The sequence below is a fragment of the Arachis hypogaea genome, chromosome 20, assembly GCF_003086295.3.
Source record: "Arachis hypogaea cultivar Tifrunner chromosome 20, arahy.Tifrunner.gnm2.J5K5, whole genome shotgun sequence".
Classification (NCBI taxonomy): domain Eukaryota; kingdom Viridiplantae; phylum Streptophyta; class Magnoliopsida; order Fabales; family Fabaceae; genus Arachis; species Arachis hypogaea.
Genome location: NC_092055.1, coordinates 102,972,341 through 102,986,332, shown reverse-complemented (window position 1 = coordinate 102,986,332; position 13,992 = coordinate 102,972,341). Strand labels below are relative to the sequence as shown.

At 38.1% G+C, this 13,992-nt stretch overlaps 2 non-coding genes across 2 annotated transcripts; both read left to right on the top strand.

Moving 5' to 3' along the window:
• The first annotated feature begins 4,441 nt into the window (after nt 1-4,441).
• On the top strand, nt 4,442-4,549 carry LOC112787309 (small nucleolar RNA R71). The gene has a single exon (XR_003194728.1). It is a non-coding gene; the product is annotated as a small nucleolar RNA R71 (small nucleolar RNA).
• A 9,069-nt stretch (nt 4,550-13,618) lies between these two features.
• Nucleotides 13,619-13,722, top strand: LOC112787522 (small nucleolar RNA R71). The gene has a single exon (XR_003194931.1). It is a non-coding gene; the product is annotated as a small nucleolar RNA R71 (small nucleolar RNA).
• The last annotated feature ends 270 nt before the right edge of the window (nt 13,723-13,992 follow it).

Here is a 13,992-nt window from a genome sequence, read left to right as displayed (position 1 = left end):
TAGGCCCTCCTATCCACTGATGCTCAAAGCCTTGGGATCTTTTTTATTTACCCTTGCCTTTTGGTTTTAAGGGTTATTGGCTTTTTGCTCTTGCCTTTTGGTTTTAAGAGCTTTTGGCTTTTTCTGCTTGCTTTTTTTTTCTTTCTATTTTTTTTTTTTGCCATTTTTTTTCTGCAAGCTTTGTTCTTTGCTGCTTTTTCTTGCTTCAAGAATCATTTTTATGATTTTTCAGATTATCAAATAACATGTCTCTTTGTCATCATTCTTTCAAGAGCCAACATATTTAACATTCTTGAACTACAACTTCAAAAGACATATGCACTGTTCAAGCATTTATTCAGAAAACAAGAAGCATTGTCACCACATCAATATAATTAAACTGAGTTCAAGGATAAATTCGAAACTCATGTACTTCTTGTTCTTTTGAATTAAAATATTTTCCATTTAAGAGAGGTGATGGATTCATAGGACATTCATAACTTTAAGACAAAGTTACTAAATACTAATGATCATGTAATAAGACACAAACATGGATAAGCACTTATCATAAAGAAAACGAAAAACAAAGAATGTAAGAACAAGGAATGAATCCACCTTAGTGATGGTGGCGTTTCCTTCTTGAGGAACCAATGATGTCCTTGAGCTCTTCTATGTCTCTTCCTTGTCTTTGTTGCTCCTCCCTCATTGCTTTTTGATCTTCTCTAATTTCATGAAGGATGATGGAGTGCTCTTGATGTTCTACCCTTAATTGTCCCATGTTGGAGCTTAATTCTCCTAGGGAGGTGTTGATTTGCTCCCAATAGTTTTGTGGAGGAAAATGCATTTGAGGCATCTCCGGGATCTCATGGTGATGAGCTTCATGCGTCTCTTGAGCTCCATGAATGGGCTCTCTTGTTTGCTCCATCCTTTTCTTAGTGATGGGCTTCTCTTCCTCAATGGGAATGTCTCCTTCTATGTCAATCCTAGCCGAATTGCATAGATGGCAAATGAGGTGAGGAAAAGCTAACCTTGCCATAGTGGAGGACTTGTCAGCCACCTTGTAGAGTTCTTGAGGTATAATCTCATGAACCTCCACCTCTTCTCTAATCATGATGCTATGGATCATGATGGCCCGGTCTATAGTAACTTCAGACCGGTTGCTAGTGGGTATGATTGAGCGTTGAATGAACTCCAACCATCCTCTAGCTACAGGCTTAAGGTCCAGTCTTCTCAGTTGAACCGGTTTGCCTTTTGAGTCAATCTTCCATTGAGCTCCTTCCACACATATGTCCATGAGGACTTGGTCCAACCTTTGATCAAAGTTGACTCTCCTTGTGTAGGGGCGTGCATTCTCTTCCATTATTGGCAAGTTGAACGCCAACCTTACATTTTCCGGACTAAAATCTAAGTAATTCCCCCGAACCATGGTGAGATAATTCTTTGGGTTCGGGTTCTTACTTTGATCATGGTTCCTTGTGATCCATGCATTAGCATAGAACTCTTGAACCATTAGAGTTCCGACTTGTTGGATGGGGTTTGTTAGAACTTCCCAACCTCTTCTATGGATCTCATGTCGGATCTCCGGATACTCATTTCTCTTGAGTTTAAAAGGAACCTCGGGGATCACCTTCTTCTTGGCCACAACATCATAGAAGTGGTCTTGATGAGCTTTGGAGATGAATCTTTCCATCTCCCATGACTCGGAGGTGGAAGCTTTTGTCTTCCCTTTCCCTTTTCTAGAGGATTCTCCGGTCTTGGGTGCCATCAATGGTAATGGAAAAACAAAAAGCTTATGCTTTTACCACACCAAACTTAGAATAGTGCTTGCCCTCGAGCAAGAGAAGAAAGAATAGATGAAGAAGAAGAAGAAAATATGGAGGAGAGGAGGGAAAGGTGTATTCGGCCAAGAAGAGAAGAGAGGGTTGTGTGGTGTGAAAATGAGGAAGAATGGAGGGCTATATATAGGGAAGGGAGGGGGGTAAGGTTCGGCCATAAGGGTGGGTTTTGGGTGGGAAATTGATTTTGAATTTTGAAGTTAGGTGGAGTTTATGAGGTAGGTTTATGGGGAAGAGTGGATGATGTGAGTGGTGACAGGGAAGAGAGTTTGAGGTGATTGGTGAAGAGTTTTAGGGAAGAGTATTTATTGGGAAGAGAGGATGAACATTGAGAAGAGGGAAGAGAGTGAGTCGAGGTAGGTGGGGATCCTGTGGGGTCCACAGATGCTGAATTGATCCTGTGGGGTCCACAGATCCTGAGGTGTCAAGGATTTGCATCCCTGCACCCATTAGGCATGTAAAATGCCTTTGCATGCAATTCTGGCATTTAAACGCCAAATTGATGCTTGTTCTGGGCGTTCAACGCCCAGATGCAGCATATTTCAGGCGTTGAACGCCAGCCAGATGCTTGTTTCTGGCGTTCAGCGCCAGCTCTTCTTCACTGTGCATTTCTGGCGTCTGAACGCCAGGATGCTGCTTGTTTCTGGCGTTCAACGCCAGAAACATGCTCTGTTCTGGCGTTGAACGCCAGACAGATGCTTCTTACTGGCGTTTAAACGCCAGTGAGATCCTCCTCCAGGGTGTGATTTTTCTTCTGCTGTTTTTGATTCCGTTTTCAATTTTTATATTTATTTTGTGACTCCACATGATCATGAACCTAATAAAACATGAAATAACAATAAAAATAAATGAAAATTAGATAAATAAAAATTGGGTTGCCTCCCAACAAGCGCTTCTTTAATGTCAATAGCTTGACAGTGGACTCTCATGGAGCCTCACAGATGTTCAAAGCATTGTTGAGACTCCCCAACACCAAACTTAGAGTTTGGATATGGGAGTTCAACACCAAACTTAGAGTTTGGTTGTGGCCTCCCAACACCAAACTTAGAGTTTGACTGTGGGGGCTCTGGTTGACTTTGTTTTGAGAGAAGCTTACTGTGCCTCTTTTCCATGTTTACAGAAGGATGACCTTGAGTTTTAAACTCAAGGGAGTCCTCATTCAATTGAAGGACTAGTTCGCCTCTATCAACATCAATCACAGCTCTTGCTGTGGCTAGAAAGGGTCTTCCAAGGATGATGGATGCATCCTCATCCATCCTAGTATCTAAGACTATGAAATCAACAGGGATGTAAAGGCCTTCAACCTTTACTAACACGTCCTCTACTTGTCCATAAGCCTGTTTTCTTGAATTGTCTGCCATCTCTAATGAGATTTTAGCAGCTTGCACCCCAAAGATTCCCAATTTCTCTATTACAGAGAGGGGCATGAGGTTTATCCCTGAACCAAGGTCACACAGAGCCTTTTCAAAGATCATGGTGCCTATGGTACAAGGTATTAAGAACTTTCCAGGATCCTGTTTCTTTTGAGGCAATGTCAATTGATCCAGATCACTTAGTTCATTGGTGAACAAGGGAGGTTCATCTTCCCAAGTCTCAATACCAAATAATTTGGCATTCAGCTTCATGATTGCACCAAGGTACTTGGTAACTTGCTCCTTAGTAACATCCCCATTCTCTTCAGAAGAGGAATACTCATCAGAGCTCATGAATGGCATAAGGAGGTTTAATGAAATCTCTATGGTCTCTAGATGAGCCTCAGATTCCTTTGGTTCCTCAAAGGGAAACTCCTTATTGATCACTGGACGTCCCAGGAGGTCTTCCTCCTTGGGATTCACATCCTCCCCTTCCTCTTTGGATTCGGCCATGATGGTTATATCAATGGCTTTGCACTCTCCTTTTGGATTTTCTTCTGTATTGCTTGGGAGAGTACTAGGAGGGATTTCAGTGATCCTTTTACTCAGCTGGCCCACTTGTGCCTCCAAATTTCTAATTGAGGACCTTGTTTCATTCATGAAACTTACAGTGGCCTTAGATAGATCAAAGACTAAGTTTGCTAAATTAGATGTATTTTGTTCAGAGTTCTCTGTCTGTTGCTGAGTGGATGATGGAAAAGGTTTACTATTGGTAAACCTGTTTTTTCCACCATTATTAAAGCCTTGTTGAGGCTTTTGTTGATCCTTCCATGAGAGATTTGGGTGATTTCTCCATGAGGGGTTATAGGTGTTTCCATAGGGTTCACCCATGTAATTCACCTCTGCTATTGCAGGGTCTTCAGGATCATAAGCTTCTTCTTCAGAAGATGGCTCTTGAGTACTGTTGGATGCAGCTTGCATTCCATTCAGATTCTGAGAAATCATATTGACTTGCTGAGTCAATATTTTATTCTGAGCTAATATGGCATTCAGAGTATCAATTTCAAGAACTCCCTTCTTCTGAGGTGTCCCATTACTCACAGGATTCCTCTTAGAAGTGTACATGAACTGGTTGTTAGCAACCATGTCAATGAGTTCTTGAGCTTCTGCAGGCATTTTCTTTAGGTGAATAGATCCACCTGCAGAAGTATCCAATGACATCTTAGCTAATTCAAACAGACCATCATAGAATATATCCAGGATGGTCCATTCTGAAAGCATGTCAGAAGGACACTTTTTGGTCAGTTGCTTGTATCTCTCCCAAGCTTCATAGAGGGATTCACCTTCTTTCTGTCTGAAGGTTTGAACATCCACTCTAAGCTTGCTCAGCTTTTGAGGAGGAAAGAACTTGGCGAAGAAAGCCGTGACCAGCTTATCCCAAGAGTTCAGGCTATCTTTGGGTTGAGAGTCCAACCACACTCTAGCTCTGTCTCTTACAGCAAACGGGAAAAGCATAAGCCTATAGACTTCAGGATCTACTCCATTAGTCTTAACAGTATCACAGATCTGCAAGAATTCAGTTAAGAACTGAAAAGGATCTTCAGATGGAAGTCCATGAAACTTGCAGTTCTGCTGCATCAGAGAAACTAATTGAGGTTTCAGCTCAAAATTGTTTGCTCCAATGGTAGGGATGGAGATGCTTCTTCCATGTAAATTGGAATTAGGTGCAATAAAGTCACCAAGCATCCTCCTTGCATTATTATTATTTTCGGCTGCCATCTCCTCTTCCTGTTCGAAAATTTCTGAAAGGTGCTTGCTGAATTGTTGTAATTTAGCTTCTCTTAGTTTCCTCTTCAGAGTCCTTTCAGGTTCTGGATCTGCTTCAACAAGAATATTCTTGTCCTTGCTCCTGCTCATATGAGAAAGAAGGAACAGAAAAATAATAATAATAGGGATCCTTTTTGCCCAGGTATAGAGGTTCCCTTTAGGTGAGTGGGAGAAAGGAAGAGTAAAAGAAAAGAAGAAGAAAAAATCTGAACTCAGAGAGAGAGAGAGGGTTCGGATTTTTGGTGAGTGAGGAAGAGATGTTAGTAAATAAATAAATAGAAGGAGATGAGAGAGAGAGATAATTTTCGAAAATTATTTTTGAAAAAAATGGTTAGTAATTTTCGAAAATTAAAAGAAGAAGTAAATTAAAATTGAATTTTGAAACAATTAGTTAATTAAAAAGAATTTTTTTGAAGAAGAGGGAGATATTTTCGAAAATTAGAGAGAGAGAGAGTTAGTTAGGTAGTTTTGAAAAAGATAAGAAACAAACAAAAAGTTAGTTAGTTAGTTGAAACAAATTTGAAAATCAATTTTGAAAAGATAAGAAGATAGGAAGTTAGAAAAGATATTTTAAAATCAAATTTTTTAAAAAGATAAGATAAAAAGATATTTTTGAAAAGATATGATTGAAATTAATTTTGAAAAAGATTTGATTTTTAAAATCACAATTAATGACTTGATTCACAAGAAATCACAAGATATGATTCTAGAATTTAAAGTTTGAATCTTTCTTAACAAGCAAGTAACAAACTTGAAATTTTTGAATCAAAACATTAATTGATGATGTCATTTTCGAAAATTAGGAGATAAAGATAAGAAAAAGATTTTTTTGAAAAATATTTTAAAATTTTCGAAAATAAATAAGAAAAATGAAAAAGATTTGATTTTTGAAAAAGATTTTGAAAAAGATAAGATTTTTAAATTGAAAATTTGATTTGACTCATAAGAAACAATTGAATTTTTAAAAATTTTTGAAAAAGTCAATCCAAATTTTCGAAATTTATGAGAGAAAAAAGGAAAGATATTTTTTTGATTTTTGAAATTTTTAATGATGAGAGAGAAAAACATGAAAAATGATGCAATGCATGAAAGTTATGGATCAAAACAATGAATGCATGCAAGAATGCTATGAATGTCAAGATGAACACCAAGAACACTTTGAAGATCATGATGAACATCAAGAACATATTTTTTAAAAATTTTTTATGCAAAGAAAACATGCAAGACACCAAACTTAGAAATCTTTCATGTTCAGACACTATGAATGCAAAAATGCACATGAAAAACAAGAAAAGATGCAAAACAAGAAAACATCAAGATCAAACAAGAAGATTTACCAAGAACAACTTGAAGATCATGAAGAACACCATGAATGCATGATTTTTTTCGAAAATTTTATGCAAATCTTAAAACATGCAATTGACACCAAACTTAAAAATTGACTCAAGACTCAAACAAGAAACATGAAATATTTTTTATTTTTATGATTTTATTAATTTTTTTTGGATTTTTTGAAAATTATTTGAAAAAGAAAAATAAGGACTCCAAAATTTTTAATATGAATTCCAGGAATCTTGTACTCTTAGTCTAAAGCTCCAATCTGAGGGTTAGGCATGGCTTAGTAGCCAGCCAAGCTTTAGAAGATATTTATACTTTCCATGTATAGAGCAACTAAGTGTGTGAAAATCAACAAATTCTTGTGATGATAAGTTGGAACCCCAGTCCAAAAGATTAGACATGGCTTACAGCCAGCCAGGATTCAACAAATCATCATGAAACACTAGAATTCATTCTTAAAAATTCTGAAGAACATAACAAAAAATTTTTGAAAAGAAATTTTTTTTTTTTTGGAAACAGATGAGAAATTTTTGAAAGATTTTTGAAAATTTTTTTTTTGAAAGTAAGAAGAAAATTACCCAATCTAAGCAACAAGATGAACCGTCAGTTGTACAAACTCGAACAATCCCCGGCAACGGCGCCAAAAACTTGGTGCACGAAATTGTGATCTCAGGCAACAGCGCCAAAAACTCTGTACGCACGTCTTAATAAATCGTTTTTCATTCACAACTTCGATACAACTAACCAGCAAGTGCACTGGGTCGTCCAAGTAATAAACCTTACGTGAGTAAGGGTCGATCCCACGGAGATTGTTGGTATGAAGCAAGCTATGGTCATCTTGTAAATCTCAGTCAGGCGGATAATAATTGATTATGGAGTTTTCGAAAATAATAATAAATAAACAGAAAATAAAGATAGAAATACTTATGTATATCATTGGTGAGAATTTTGATGCTACGATTTTAAGAAATTGCACGATCGGCAAAAATTCCTTCCGGCAAGTGCACCGGTTATCGTCAAGTAAAAACTCACAATAGAGTGAGGTCGAATCCCACAAGGATTGGTTGAGTGAGCAATTCGGATTAGAAGTGTGTTCTAGTTAAGCGGAATCAAGATTTAGATGAGAATTGCGGAATGTAAAATTGCATGAATTAAAGAGCGAGAAGCTAAATTGCTGAAATTAAAAAGGGATCGGGGTGATTGCATGAATTTAATTGCAGAATGTAAAGAGAAGTGATAGATCAGAAATGGGGAATTCATTGGGTTTCAGGAGATATTGAGATCTCCGAATCAAACATTTTTTTTTATCCCTTCCTCAACCAATGCATTCATTGAATTTTGCTTGGCAATCTTATATGATTGGATCCCAATCCCTTGGCTCACCAATTCTCTCTAAAAACAAACAAATTCCCAATCCCTTGGTTTAAATGTTCATAAGAAGAGATGATGCTCGATCACTGATTATACCACACAGTTTCATGAACCACAATTTGGTAGGATTACATGTCACAATATCCATCCAAACCCTAATCCAATTCACTGTGAGAAAGCTTCTCTAGCATGAATCCTCCATTCCTTTCCCAAGGTTCCGAAGGATTCCAATTATGGATAGTTTCTTTCCCAAGACAACTAACCAATGGAATTAGATCGAGAAGCTTTCTAACAAAATTCAAGAGAAAAGATTGAAGAATAAGATAAAAACTATTATTGATTCATTGAATTACAATAGAGCTCCCTAACCCAATGAAAGGGGGTTTAGTGAGTCATAGCTCTGAATTCAATTACAAAAAGTATGAAAACTAGAAAAAGTGATCCCCCAAATTCCCCGAGTGCCAACCAACTTAAATTCTATCCTATTTATACACTTTCTAAATTGAGCTTCTATTGTGTTTCTTGGGCTTTGAGGCCTTTCCCTGATTTCCTTTTGCTTTGGGTTTATGATCCATAATCCTGATGAGGCTGCTGATCCAATTCTGTAACATTCATTGAGCCAACTTAGTGATAATCAAGTAATGACACATGACTCAACAAATTGAAATTCCAGACTCATCAATTCTTCAGGCCCAATCCCATAAACCATGATATTCAATTGGGTTTCATACCAGAGTACGTTTAAGTTAATGTTTGTGCTCAAATGCTAACTTAAACTGCAATATCTTTGGCCCAGAAACCTTTTCAATTAGTGGCGTTTAAGTTGCAGTTTAAGCTTAAACTGCAACTTAAACGTTGGACACTCCTGGAGGTGGTATAATTCAAGCACGTTTAAGCTTCAGTTTAAGGTTAAACTGAAGCTTAAACGTGGAAATGGAAGAAGGCAAGTCTGGAGTGTGGAGTTGTCGAACACGTTTAAGCTTCAGTTTAAGGTTAAACTGAAGCTTAAACGTGGAAATGGAAGAAGGCAAGTCTGGAGTGTGGATTGTCGAACACGTTTAAGCTTCAGTTTAAGGTTAAACTGAAGCTTAAACGTGGAAAAGAAGAAAGCAACCCTGGAGGAGAATGGTCGAACACGTTTAAGCTCCAGTTTAAGCTTAAACTGGAGCTTAAACGTGGAAATGGCTCCCTGGTGCATTTCTCATTTCTGGCGTTCAACTTCCAGTTTAAGGTTAAACTGGAGGTTAAACGCCACTTTCAGCTTTTCCTCAGCTTTCATGATTTTGGCGTTTAAGCTCCAGTTTAAGCTTAAACTGGAGCTTAAACGCCACTGATAGTTCCCAGCATTATATGGCTTGGTAGTTTGAGTTCCAGTTTAAGCTTAAACTGGAACTTAAACTCCACATGTGATATTCAAGCTTCCTTTATTGATTTTGTTGCTTCCTTGCCTAGCCTCTTCTTCCCTGAAATCATCCAAACAACTGCATCAAAGTCTTGCAACATTTCATGAGAAATCTTCCATTCATAGCATTCAAGTAATATAACTAAAAACTCATGGAATTTGCATCAAAATCATACTGTTTGGATGGTTCATTTCTTTGTTATTCATTTAACCATTCTTGGTTACTTTAAGCTCAAGAAAATGCATAAAACAACTAAAACTAACAGAAAAATGCTAGTGAAACTAGCCTAAGATGCCTTGGCATCACAACACCAAACTTAATGCTTGCTTGTCCCTAAGCAAGTCCTGAGTTATTTGAGAGGAAAGTATGAAACAGAAAGCAATTACATTGGCTATATTAGCAAGCATTTGAAGTTCATCAAAAGGGTTTTATGCAGAAAGTTTCAGCATCACTTTTTCATTCTTATTAGGTAAGATTATCACTTTTTCATTGCATCCATCAAACACTGCTATGGCCTCTTGTTATTCTTATGTCCTTGGCACTTTTCTCTTCTTTGTTTTTCTTTTCTTTTTCTTAGAGCTCCTTTGCTCCTTGTTTGCTTAGTGTCATGTGTTGCACAAGCCTTTGGCATTTTCTTTTTCTTATCAGTGCACTACACATATCCACTACAGGCATTTTAGTTCACATTTCTTCTTGAGACATTGGTGCCCAGCACCTCTTTGTGTGACTAAATGTTTTGTATTTAGGTTGCTCTTGATAATGGACTTTTGGTTGATAATCCCGGGTTAGTTAACCCAAGTTACCAAGTGTTGAAACACTCCTCAGAACCTATTCATCCAAGCATATCCTTAATACATAAACACCACAGGCATTTGTCTCAGAAGTTCAAACCATTGGTGCCTAGCTTATTTTCTCAAAATTTTTTCTTTTTTTTTTTTTTTTTTTGCTTTTTGGTTGCCCTTTTTCAGTGGCTTTTTCTTCTTCTTTTTCTTTCTTTTTCATGGCCAAAGACATTGATTCATCAAGATCCATAGACAGTATTCAAACTTCTACAAAAAAATGATAATTCTACACTCAATTTCCAGTGATCTGACTAAACAATCAAGCATGCATACCACCACTTAATTCTACTTGATTTGTCACTAATTGAGCCAAGCTACTTTTGTTCAAACTTTTCTTTTATTTTTGGAAACAGAACAAGCATGGCAAGCATTTGTTTAAGAAGGTGAAGTTTTATCCAAACATCTAGGCATTCACTTTATTCAAGGCAGTAAACAGACAAACATACTAGAAATTTCACATAAAACTTAAATGACTTAAAATGAAAGAAAGCTCATAAAGACACTTCACAAACTATTATTTGATTATTAAGGAACAAGACCACCTCTCATTTGTTGCTTGGTTCTTCTTGACTCTTGGGGTCCTGTTTCTTCTTGCTTCTTGTCTCTCTTTGACCACTTGTACTTCCTTTGTCTTTTCTTATGAGCTTTGTCCAGAATCCAGCTTTTTTCATTGTTTCTTCCACTCTTTCTTCAAGGATCACTGCCTTTTTCTTTTCTCCTTCTTTCCTCCCCTTGAAATACTCATCAAAAGTTGGGAATGCTGGGTCCATCTTGTGTAGCTATCTTTTCATGCAGAATTTCCTTTTCCCATGTGTTAGTTTCAAAGACTTGTGAACTCCCTTTTTGACCAAACCCGTACCTCCCCCTTTGTCTTTTTCATCCATTCTTATCCTTCCTTTTGTACCTGCACAAACAAACAACTTTGATATCATTTTTTTCGGTCCATGTGAATAATGAATAGTACTTGTACATGTTTTTTCCTTCCTTTTTTTTTTTTTTTGAATTGTAAATCAATGATTGACTTCCTGAGCTTATAGCCGTGACTCTTGTATTTATGCACACTTATTACTGGACACCAAACTTAGTGTTTGGTAATGTCTCCTGATGACATGAAATCCATGTTGGTTGTCCTTAATGAATGTGCATAATTCTAATATATCATAGTCACTTTGGCTCTTTGATCCTAAACAATTTTACTACCTAAAGTAATTGAAATCAAAGTATTAAAACATGCAAATGGTATACTTGTCATGAATTTCTAAATCCAGAGGAACTTCTTGCTTTTCATTAACTGTGTTCAAAGAGGAACACCAAACTTAATGTTTGGTTGTGCAAATGAAAGATTGAATACAATTTGAATAAAATTTGGGGTGCCTTCAGGCACACCAAACTTAGAGACCAATTGTATTTTACATGCAATGTTTAGTGCACTCTTTCAACAGTTGTCCTGAGGATTCAAGTTCATGCATAAGAAACCATGCTTTATTAGATGCAAAGCAAAACAATAAAGAGTAAGGATACTAAAACATGGGTTGCCTCCCATGAAGCGCTTCTTTAACGTCACTAGCTTGACGGTTGCCCCTTGTTAGGGTGGATTGTAGTGCTTGATGTCCTCTCCTCTCACTATGAAAACGTCCCCATTTGATTCCTTCATGATTTCCAAATGTTCCATAGAAAGAACTTTCCTGATTGTGAACACTTGAGGGAGATGGGAAGGAATGGTTTTGAGGCCAGGTGGGATTGGCAGATAATGACTTGATATCACTTTATCTCCCGGAGAGAAACCTTCAGTGGGAATTTTCTTGTTTCTCCACCCTCTTGGCAATTTCTTTACAATTCTTCCCTTTCTCTTGAGGATTTCTTCATTGACCCTTATGCCAGGAGGATCCTTCTGATCTGTTTCTATTGATTCTTGTGGCTTTAACTCTTGCAATTCTTGTTTGCCTTCCAAGGACTGTTTCATAGTTTCAGCTGCTGGATTGCTTTCCTCCAAACACAGATGGCTAATATCATCCTTAGGCTTTTCAGGTTCTGGTTCAGGCTCAGATGCAGGTTTGAAAACATTGAAAATGAGCTGTTCATCATGTATTCTCAAAATTAGCTCTCCTTGTTCTACATCTATGAGCGCTCTAGCAGTGGCTAGAAATGGCCTTCCCAGAATGATAGGGTGTAGGTAGCTTTCCTCCATGTCCAAAATGACAAAGTCTGTGGGGAAGAAATAATTTCCCACTTTCACCAGCACATTCTCAACTACCCCTTCAGCTTGCTTCTGAGTTTTGTCAGCCAGTTGTATGATTACATCAGTGGATCTCACCTCATTCAGTTGTAGCCTCTTCATAAGAGTCAGAGGCATCACATTTATGCTAGCTCCTAGATCACAGAATCCTCTGTCAATTTTTGTTTCCCCTATGATGCAGGGGATATGAAAACTTCCTGGGTCTGTTTTCTTAGAGACTATGTCCTTCTTGATGAGGGCACTGCATTCTTTGTTCATTATTACAGTTTGTCCTCCCTTCAAAACTCTTTTCTTGCTCAGCAATTCCTTTAAATACTTGATATGTGTAGGCATCTGCTGGAGAATCTCAAGAAAGGGAATATTGATATGGAGAGACTTAAATGTCTCTAAAAACCTTGAATAGGTTTTCCCTTTTTCACCTCCTCCTAACCTCTGAGGAAATGGTGCTTTTGGTTGGTATGTTTCCAGCATGCCTTTTTGCAGTTCCTTGGCTTGCTCAGTTTCACTTTCCTGCTTAGCTTCTTCCACACCTTCCTTCAAGATTTCTGGCTCCTGTTCTGAGGGTCTGATTCCTTCTTCTTCTGAGACTTCCTTCAATATGGTGATGGCCTTGCATTCTTCCCATCTCACTCCCTTTTGTTCCCCTTTAGGATTCTTTTCTGTGTCACTAGGGAACACTGCAGTTGACTTGGGGGCCTGTTGAGATAGCTCTCCTACTTGAGACTCCATCCTCTTGAGTTTTTCACCATGGTTCCTTAAGGTAGATCTCACATCATCCCTAAAGCTTTTCAACTCACTTATGTCCTGACCCATGTTTGCCAGCATTCCTTCTATCCTGTTTAATTGATCTTGAAATTGTTGGTTCGGATTAGGTTGGGTAGGTTGATTATTTTGGCCATGATATGATGGTTGGGAGTAAGTGTTTTGTGTGGCTTGGTATGATCTTTGGTTGGAGTTTTGGTATGTGGACTTGTTATGTTGGTTTTGCTGGTTTCCCCACCCAAAGTTTGGGTGGTTTTTCCAGCCTGGGTTGTAAGTGTTGGAATGTGGATCATATGGTTGCCTTTGTTGATTTCCTACATAATTGGCCTCTTCCCAATCACCTCCTTCAGTGCTTACTTCCTCTTGATCTTGTGTGTGTATTGCAGCCACTTGCTTTGTTTCTAATTTCCTGGTGAGCTCTGCTAGTTGCTTGGCAAACACCTTGTTTTGGGCTAAGATTGTATCAACATGGTTCAGCTCCATAACTCCCTTAGTGTTGTGTCTCTCTGAAGCATAGTAGTACTCATTCTCAGCCACTGTCTCAATCACTTCAATGGCTTCTTCCACAGTCTTTTTCCTGTTCAATGAACCTCCTGATGAATGGTCTACAGCCTTCCTTGATTCATAAGAAAGTCCATCATAGAAAATATGCAATTGCACCCAGTCATGGAACATGTCTGGTGGGCATTTCCTTGTCAAATCCTTGAACCTCTCCCATGCCTCGTAGAGAGTTTCACCATCTTGTTGTCTAAAAGTCTGAACCTCAGATCGAAGCCTATTGACCTTTTGTGGGGGGTAGAAACGTGCCAGAAACTTGCTTTCCACCTCATCCCAGGTTGTTAGGCTCCCCCTTGGGAATGATTCCAGCCACTTAGCTGCCTTGTCCCTAAGTGAAAATGGGAACAAGAGCAGTTTATAGGTATCTTCCTGGACTCCATTGGACTTTACAGTGTCGCAAATTCTCAAGAATTTTGTGAGATGTTGGTTTGGATCTTCATTAGCATTCCCACCAAATGAACAATGATCCTCCACAAGTGATATTAGCTG